An 8,823-nucleotide genomic window follows, 5' to 3' on the forward strand; every position below is an offset into this window, starting at 1 on the left:
TAACACTTTCCCTAATGTGACTACTCTTATAAACTATTGGATAATGGTTGTATCCGCATAGGAACAAATTTTGCCTCTTTGCCACCAACCCGTTAGGGTACCACGAGAACCCTTAGAAGGAAGGGTTAGAGCGAGTGGACTTTTGCTTGAATCAGGGAACAGTCCTAAAAGACAAACCGTGATAAAAATACCCATATTTTATGCTTAAAAGCTCAGTACATTTCAAATAAAATGAGTGTGGGTGAATTAGACGCAGGGTTCACTCTGAACTAATTTATTAAAATTTAATAAACATACATATCAGATCAACATCTATAAAATTTCATAAAATGTGGATGATAGCATCAAAGCATAAAGAAAAACAGTCAACAGAAAATATTGTTTCGTCTACTAGGGAACAGATTTGCCACTTCAATTGAATTTTTAGTAATAATGATAAAGTCTGTATACTGTTAATTTACACTAGCGTAAAAAAACACTTGGCACAAGTGTCCGTATTATTCTATAGTTCACCGACGACAATGGAACAGTTCGTAAGGACACTTTCGTGGCCTATCGCTCAGTTTGTAGTAACCTACAGTGACTACACAGGCACCTTCTTAATTAATCGTCCCAAATTAATTACACTGTTCCTCGCAGATTTAAAACAGAAGGTTAAAGAATTGTACCTGCTGCTACCACAGAACTCCTAAGTTGCTCCACTAGCTTCGCGTAGTGCGTAAAGAACACCTTGGGTGACTACCAGCCGGTGCACAAACGAGGATGTTCAAAGACCATATAATTTAAAGAAATTTTATGGAAGAAGCAACTTTCCTCGGATCATGACTAACGGGTGTACTGTCAAGATCCATTCTGCAAATAACACGGGTGAATTTCGCCCTTAGTTATAGAAAACTTTGAACCCAGGGTTTCTCTTCTGAACAGCTGTCCTCCCATAAAGTCTGAAGTTCTATGAAGATAGACCTTAGGCACTCCACTGGACATAGAGATACATCTTCCTTCAGATGGCAGATTCTCTAGGGACCCCACCTGTTGGTGGGTAGCTTGTTCTTGGTGAGAAACGTTGGGTGTGGAAATAGATTCAGTTCTCCCTCCAAGAACTGGAGGTGGCCTTCCTCTCTAGAGAGAGCCAATATTTCACTAACTCTGGCCCCCAAAGCGAGTAAAGCAGAAATACTGAAGCCTCATAATGCCTTCTGGTTTCCTCCAAAAGTCTGAACTGACTTTTAACACCGAATATTTTTCTCATCGTTAAAGATAGAAAATCATGAAATGTAGGTTCCATGTTTTCTGTGATGAGGCAAAGACAGTCGACTGCTGTACTCGCTGAGACAGGGATGGATTCGGTAGCGGTACGAACTTTAGTCGTAGTTCTAATGCCAGAGGGAACCACACGCTATTTGGCCACTTGTGGGCCACCATTGCTGCTTTCCCTTTGAAGGATCTCAGCTTATCGGGGACCTTCAAAAGGAAGTTGTGCAGAGGGAACAGATAAATACTGGACCATCTGTTCCAGTCCAGGGACATAGTGTCTACTACCTTCGCTAGCGGATCCTCGTATGGGGACACGTAACGATCTATTTTCTTGTTGTCTTTTGTCGCAAAGAGGTCTATCTGCAGCTCTGAGACTTGACTCGAGATGAAGGAGAACGATCCTGCGTCAAGGGACCATTCTAACTCTATAGGTGTAAACCGGGATAGAGCGTCTGCTGTCACATTTGCGGAACCCTTGAATGTGAACTGCTGACAGGTGCCATTTCTTTCTTTCCGCCAAGCGGAAGATGGCCAGCATCACTTGGTTGATTTGAGGTGACCTCAACCCATGTCGATTCAGGCATCTCACTACCACCTCGCTGTCTAGAACCAGTCTTATGTGGGTCGAGTGGTGAGGAGAAACTTTCTTTAGTGTCAGAAGTACTGCCATGGCTTCTAGAAAGTTGATATGGAATTGACTTGAAAAGATTGGACCAAGCTCCTTGGACTCTCATCTGATGAGAGTGATCTCCCCAGCCTTCCTTTGAAGTGTCTGTGTGGATAGATACTGACGGGGGAGGAGTTTGAAGAAGTATTGATTTCTTCAATTGCTTGGCATTGGACCACAGGTTGAGAAGCGTTCGCAGTCAAGTCGGCAGTGGTCTTATTAGATCTCTTTGCGCGTTTGATGCGTATTTTCTCCAGACTCCTGTTGCATCCTTTAGCTGTGCTCTTAGCACTGGATCTGTTATCGAAGCAAACTGTAGAGAGCCCAGCACTCTCCTGTTCGCGTCTTGATATCCGTTTGGATTTCAATAGTCTCTTGACAGATCCTGCTATTTCTCTCCTCTTCTTACCAGGAATGGAAAGTCGATGTGACTCCAAATTCCAGTGGATTCCTAACCACTGAAGTTTTTGAGCTGGAGAAAGTCGATACTTTTTTATGTTGATCTTGAATCCCAGATGTTCCAGGAACTGGATCAATATCTCAGAAGCTTGCATGCATTCTGTCCTGGATGCTGCCTACACCAGCCATTCGTCCAAGTAGGCTACTACTTGGACCCCTTTTAGGCGTAATTGATGGACGGCTGCGTTCGCGAGCTTCGTGAAAATCCTTGTGGCTATGTTTAGCCCGAAAGGCATGGCTTTGAAGGCGTAAAGTTTTCTATGTAACTTGAAGCCTAAGTAGGAAGAGAGGTGACTATTAATTGGAACGTTCCAATAAGCGTCAGATAAGTCTATAGAGACAGTATATGCCCTTCTGGGCAGTAGGGTCCTTATGTAATGAAGCGTGAGCATTCTGAACTTGTAGATCACTATGAACTTGTTGAGTGGTGACAAGTCTAAAATGACTCTGAGTTTTTCTGAGTCCTTCTTTGGAACACAAAACAGCCTTCCTTGGAATTTTATGGACTTAACTTTCTGGATTACTCTTTTGTCTAAGAGTTCTCGGACATATTCTTCCAGAACGGGGGATGTGTGTTGGACAAATTCAGGAAATTGAGGTGGAGGACTGCTCCAGCCCCATCCTGGTACATTTTTAATTAGGCTGTGGGCCCAGGGATCGAAGGTCCAGCGATCCATAAATAGCTGTAGTCTCCCTCCTACTGGAAGTATCTTACTTCTGCTGCTGTGGAACTGAGGCCTTGCCTCCTTGACCGGGCCCTCCCCTGTATCCCCTTCCTATTGAAGGGCGTCTAGAAGAACCTCTGGCTGTTCCTCTAGCTCTCGAATGAAAGGAAGAAGTCTGCCTTTCGAAGGCTGGGTTAAAAACTGGCGACACTTGTTGAGGTACCAGCTGTTACGTGGTTGGAGGTTGCGCCACTATCTGAGGCACCGCGGTCACAGGAAGTTGTTGTCGATGTTGCTGTCGGAAGGGTTTAGCCAGCTGAGAGGATGGCTCAGGCTTTTTTGTCTCCCTCTTGGGTTGGTGACCCTCATCCGGAGAAGACTTTCTCTTAAGATCTAAGCCCCACTTTTTGAGAAGGTTCCTATTCTCTGTGACGGCCTTGTCTACTACCTCTTTAACCACTTCATTAGGAAAGAGGTATTTACCCCAAATACGAGAGGAGATCAGTTTCCTCGGTTCGTGCCTCACCGCAGCCGAGGCGAACACAAACTCTCTACAGGCTCTTCTAGCTTTAAAAAACCTATAGAGATCCTTCGTAACTGTAGCCAGATGGGTTTTGGCCACAACCATGAACATGGCCTGGTTCTTGGGTCACTTGTCATCGTTTCTAGTGTCGTCTGCAACGACATCGATGCCGCAAGTCTTTTCTTTGTCTCTTGCTCTCTACGCAAGAGAACCTCCGACAGTTTTGGAAGTGCCTCACCGAACTGGCGTTCACCAAAATCAGCTTCCAGCTTCCCGACTGAGAAGGTAAAGTGTACGTCCTTCCAGTCTTTTTGGTCCAAGGGCAAGGCCAGAGATAACGGCTTGCACTCCTTCAAGGAGGGGCATTGTTTCCATGCCTCCACCGCCTTTAAGGCTGCCTTATATCCTTTTTTTAAGAAGGGAAGGGCTCTGGTAAGAGATGCCACAAAGGAGGGAAGCTTCCTACTCAAGGCAGGCACCTTTGAGTTAGAAAAGCCCCTCTCTCTCATCGAGCTCGCTACTAACGTCTGAGCTTTACTATGGTAAAAAACTATGACCTCCTTCGCCTCCGTCTCCTCCTTCAAGGCTGGCTCCTTCCTAAGACGGACATAGCAGTCCGGATAGGAATCGTTATTGGGCCACAATTCCACTTCTTCCAGGGGAATTGCTCCCAACTTTTCTGAGATCACGATCTTCCCGGTTGTCATTGGCATGTGTTCGGCATACCTCCAAGGATTGGTATCCGAGCACAAAGGAAGATCCTTCAGGCAGAGCCGCTTCTGGGGCCCCCGTGATGCTGCAAGTCTACGTATCTCCAGTTTCATTGCAGCTTCCTTCTCATCATTCTTCCTTTGAATTTGTTGGATCATCTCAACAATGGAAGAAAGAGTCCTTCCCAGTTCATCTGGGATAGTAGCAGACGATGTAGAAGGAACAGGTTCTGGGTCCGGAACTGATGTAACCGACATTCCGTCGATTTCTTGCTCTTCTACTTTAGGAGCCTGGAAAAGCTCCTCCTCCTGACCTTCTCCTAGAAGTTCCTTCTCAATAGAATTCGACACCTTCGACACCCTGTCGTCCAATTGCATGTCTTGAGGGACAGCCGAGACTTCAGAATCTACCGGATTCTGGGCAGTTGCTATCTCCACCTGAGGCTGGGGGATGATTGCATCAGCCGATGCTTTAGGGAAAAGGTAGGCCCTCATCTTCTCATTTGGAAGGTAGGGGCCTGAGGTGTTTTTCTGAAAACCCCTCACCCAGGATCGTAACGTTTCCCTGGCATCATCCCTTGACCCCGTCGACTTAGGGTCGTCAAAAGCCTCAATAATCAGGTTAAAACAAACTGTACAAACCTGAGGGTCCCAATAGCGGAGATCACCTCTGGAGGCTGCGCATGCTGCGTGCCTCCTACAATATTGATGTCCACAGAAGTTCTTACTGCGGACATTACAGAACACACTCCCGCACTTTGGATGGTCCTCCTGTAAAGAGAAGAAAAATCCATGAGTATCAAGTGAAAGCTTTCACTTGTATTGAGACATTTAGCTTATATAGAAAAGCTATAAAAGAAAGAAGGACAGACACATACTTGTATTTCCTGCCCAGTCAATTGCTGAAACCTCCCGAGATATTAAAACTAAGGTTAATTCTATTCTAGATTACCTCATGTAATTTCCTAAACAGAAATTTAAGGTGTAGTTCGCACCTTGAGATAAAGTTTTAATATACGGGATAGAAAGAATAGAGAAAGAACTTACTTTCTATATATTGTACGGTCTCAACAAAAGGCTGTAAAAGATAACATTAAGTATGATGAGGAACTTTAGTGTTATCACAAGCTCTGTACAGCAGTTTATGCTAATGCAGTGTGTACTACACTACAAATATAGCAACTACTGTACAACGCATGCTATTGTGCCGGCTAGCACGCGCCGGTACGTGCTGGCGTGCGCCTGCACGTGCCGGCCGGCATCTACCCCTGTATAATTCAAAGATATACTATCTTTAACGAATAGGCGGCAGCCCACTGATTCAAGACTGTGTGCCGGCCGGCAATCATTGCCAGCCGACTGCTGAAAACACTAATACCCGGCTGCCAGCCGCTAATCGTAGGGGCCAGCAGATTCGGGCTGTGTTTCCACTGCCGGCAGGCAAAGGTAATAATACCCATGCCCGCCGACAGTAGCCAAGAACCAGAGAACCTCCACCTGCCCGGCTGTCGGCTGTTAAGCCAGCAGTCGGGTTAGAGGTGCAACATAATAGTCAGAAAAACAGTATGGATGCAAGGTTATAAGGCGGCATTGCCATACGACCTTCCATCCAGAAAGAGTAAACTTATGGAAGGGGAGAATGTAGCATTCAGGCTTCCAAAGAATCCATAGCCTGCCGGGCTCTACCGGCAGACATGGAAGGGAGACCAAGGGAGGTCTGGGGTTCACTCTACAAAGAACGAAAGGGTCTCTGCTGGCCGACACATAATGCCAGCCGGCCGAGAGCAGAGCCGGTCCTCCATCCTAACCTATTCTAGGTACGGAAGTAGGACTGCGGCCAAAAGAAATAAAAGAAAGAGAGGTGGGGAATGGATAAGGGTCCTATAGACTTCGTTCTAGAAAGAGACACACTCAGCAGTTAGGGAAGCTCATCCTAACCTAGAGTTGTCTATTAGGGAGTAAGACTGGCAATACTTGCTATCCTCCTCCCAACCAGAACAAAGTTAGTTGAAGTGTTTTCGCAAGGCAACAGAGAAAACTCATTCTCCAGCTCGAGAAAAACAACACAGGACAGTCTGCTAGGCCCCTAGAGGAAGGAATCATCTCTTACAGAATCCTTCCAACGTGGACTAGGGAAGCAAAGCTTCCTGTGTCCGCCCCTAACCTAGCAAAGCAGACTCATTCTCTATGCTAGGAAGAAGCAGACCACAGACTAGAAAACTCTGATGTTCTGCCCTAACCTAAAAAACCAGTCACTCTGGTTATCAGGTCAGGACAGACATATCCTAGAATAGTTATACCTGAATTATTATACAGATAGAACCACTAGGATTAAGCCGAAGGCTTACAGAGGAAGAGAGGGATTGAACTTAGCCTCCGGAGGAGAAAAGAACAATCGGGGATTTGCGAAAGTATACTACTGTACCTAGAATACTAGACTAGGTAAGGTGAGAATTGATTACCTAAATCACCGAAGCTCTCTCGTATACAATCTTGGAAAAAACATTCAACAATATCTTACATGTATAAAATATTTGCCTGTAGCTTCAATAATATAACACTTGGAAAAACTTATACCATGCATGAAAGTACTAGTGCCAGACGTCTAGGCTACGAAGCCTCGCAAAGGGCAAGATCAGTACCTCGACCAGTGTCGAAATCACCGAGCTATAAACTGACGGTATATTATAAGCATTCCTAGAGGAGCTAAATAGCTAAATTATTAAAGCATAACAAACCGGGAACGTTGCTCCAGCTAACTAAATGACCCAAAAGAGTGAGCGATAGCATCCAGGATGCCTCCGGTAGGCAACAGCTCTTGTTTACGTTAATATCACTTTTGATTTAATACAAAACGACAAGAGCTTACATTTATACATAGTAAAGATAATACTCAACTTTCCAGAGGCTGAAGAGGCCGGAGAAGTCATCAAAATGTTGAATTAAATCCAAAATAACGAGAGAACACAAGGGAAAACACTGAACAGTAGAGCTACACGAAAAGGAATAAAGAGGGCGCTACCGCCTTCATTAGATACACACTGGAGAGATGCCTTATGAGCAGCTCTCTTTTCATTCTTGTTTCAGATTCTTGTCACTGTACCCCCTCGAAGCATTAATACTGTTCGGAGTGAAGATAGCTCTGTGACATGTCAAGAATACGTCTTCTGATATCATGCGATATCCCTGTGAGATTATTTAGTGATATTCGCTCCAGGAGTTAGAATTCTGGATACCTTAAGGTAAAATTCTCTGGGAAAATCACTGTAGTCAAATATACCCTAGAAAGCTACCTAATAGGAACTTCCATCAGGATGACATGGCTTGAGCACAATATATATATATATATATATATATATATATATATATATATATATATATATATATATATATATATATATATATATATATATATATATGTGTGTGTGTATATATATATATATATATATATATATATATATATATATATATATATATATATATATATATATATATATATATATATATATATATATATATATATATATATATATACATATATATATATATATATATAATACTATATTCTTACCCCTATTAGTATTTTAGATGGACATTCACTTTTAAACACAATTCTTCTTATATAAATTTCGTATCCTCATTTCATTCATTGCCCTTGTTTTCAGCTCACCTATGATACTTGAAAATCATTTACATAGCATATCTTCTTTTTCGAAACTAAATTTCAGGGAACCTTTCAGAATTGCAATTTTATCCTCTACCTTACTATGCATCCTTTACATTGTCATAGCATTGCTCATATTAAAAAAAATCCTAATATATTATTATTATTATTATTATTATTATTATTATTATTATTATTATTATTATTATTATTATTATTATTATTATTACCTAAGAAAAAACCCTACTTCCAAAGTCAAGATACTATGAGCACAACGACTTCAATGGGAAAAATAGCAGAGTGAGGAAATGATATAAGGAAAATATCATTCGAATGAGAAAAAATTAACAATAGAATATCTTATGAACTATAACAGCATCAAAAAAGATATGTCATATATAAACGATATAAAGACTTATGTCAGCCTGATCAGCATGAAAACATTTGCTGTAAGTTTGAACTTTTAAAGTTCTACCGATTCAACTTCCCGATTAAAAAGATCATACCAAATCTTGGTTACAGCTGGAATAAAATTTCTATATTATTAGTATTCAGCCTCATGATTTTGAAGGCGTGGCTATTAGATTGATTGATTTAAAGTTTTCAGGCAGTGACTGTTACAATTAACTGCATGCCTAGTATTACGAACAAGAAGGATCTGTCCGGAAAGATTTGAACGTAAAGGATAATCAGAATTAGGAAAAAATCTATGAAACATACATAACCAACTAATTGAACTACGGTGCCTGAGATCGATATCTAGATTAAGAACAAGAAATTTGATAGACCGCAAGTTTTCCTCCAACAAAATAAGATGAGAATCAGTGACTGAAGATCAAGAAGGAGAACAATACTCTAAACAATGTATAATGTAAGAATTA

General features: G+C 42.2%; 1 protein-coding gene across 3 annotated transcripts in view; it reads right to left on the reverse strand.

Moving 5' to 3' along the window:
• The window catches only part of LOC137633618 (uncharacterized), an 871,256-nt gene that overhangs the window by 254,489 nt on the left and 607,944 nt on the right, over positions 1-8,823 (reverse strand). The gene's annotated exons all lie outside the window — the stretch shown is intronic.

Source organism: Palaemon carinicauda, chromosome 43 (assembly GCF_036898095.1).
Source record: "Palaemon carinicauda isolate YSFRI2023 chromosome 43, ASM3689809v2, whole genome shotgun sequence".
NCBI lineage: Eukaryota > Metazoa > Arthropoda > Malacostraca > Decapoda > Palaemonidae > Palaemon > Palaemon carinicauda.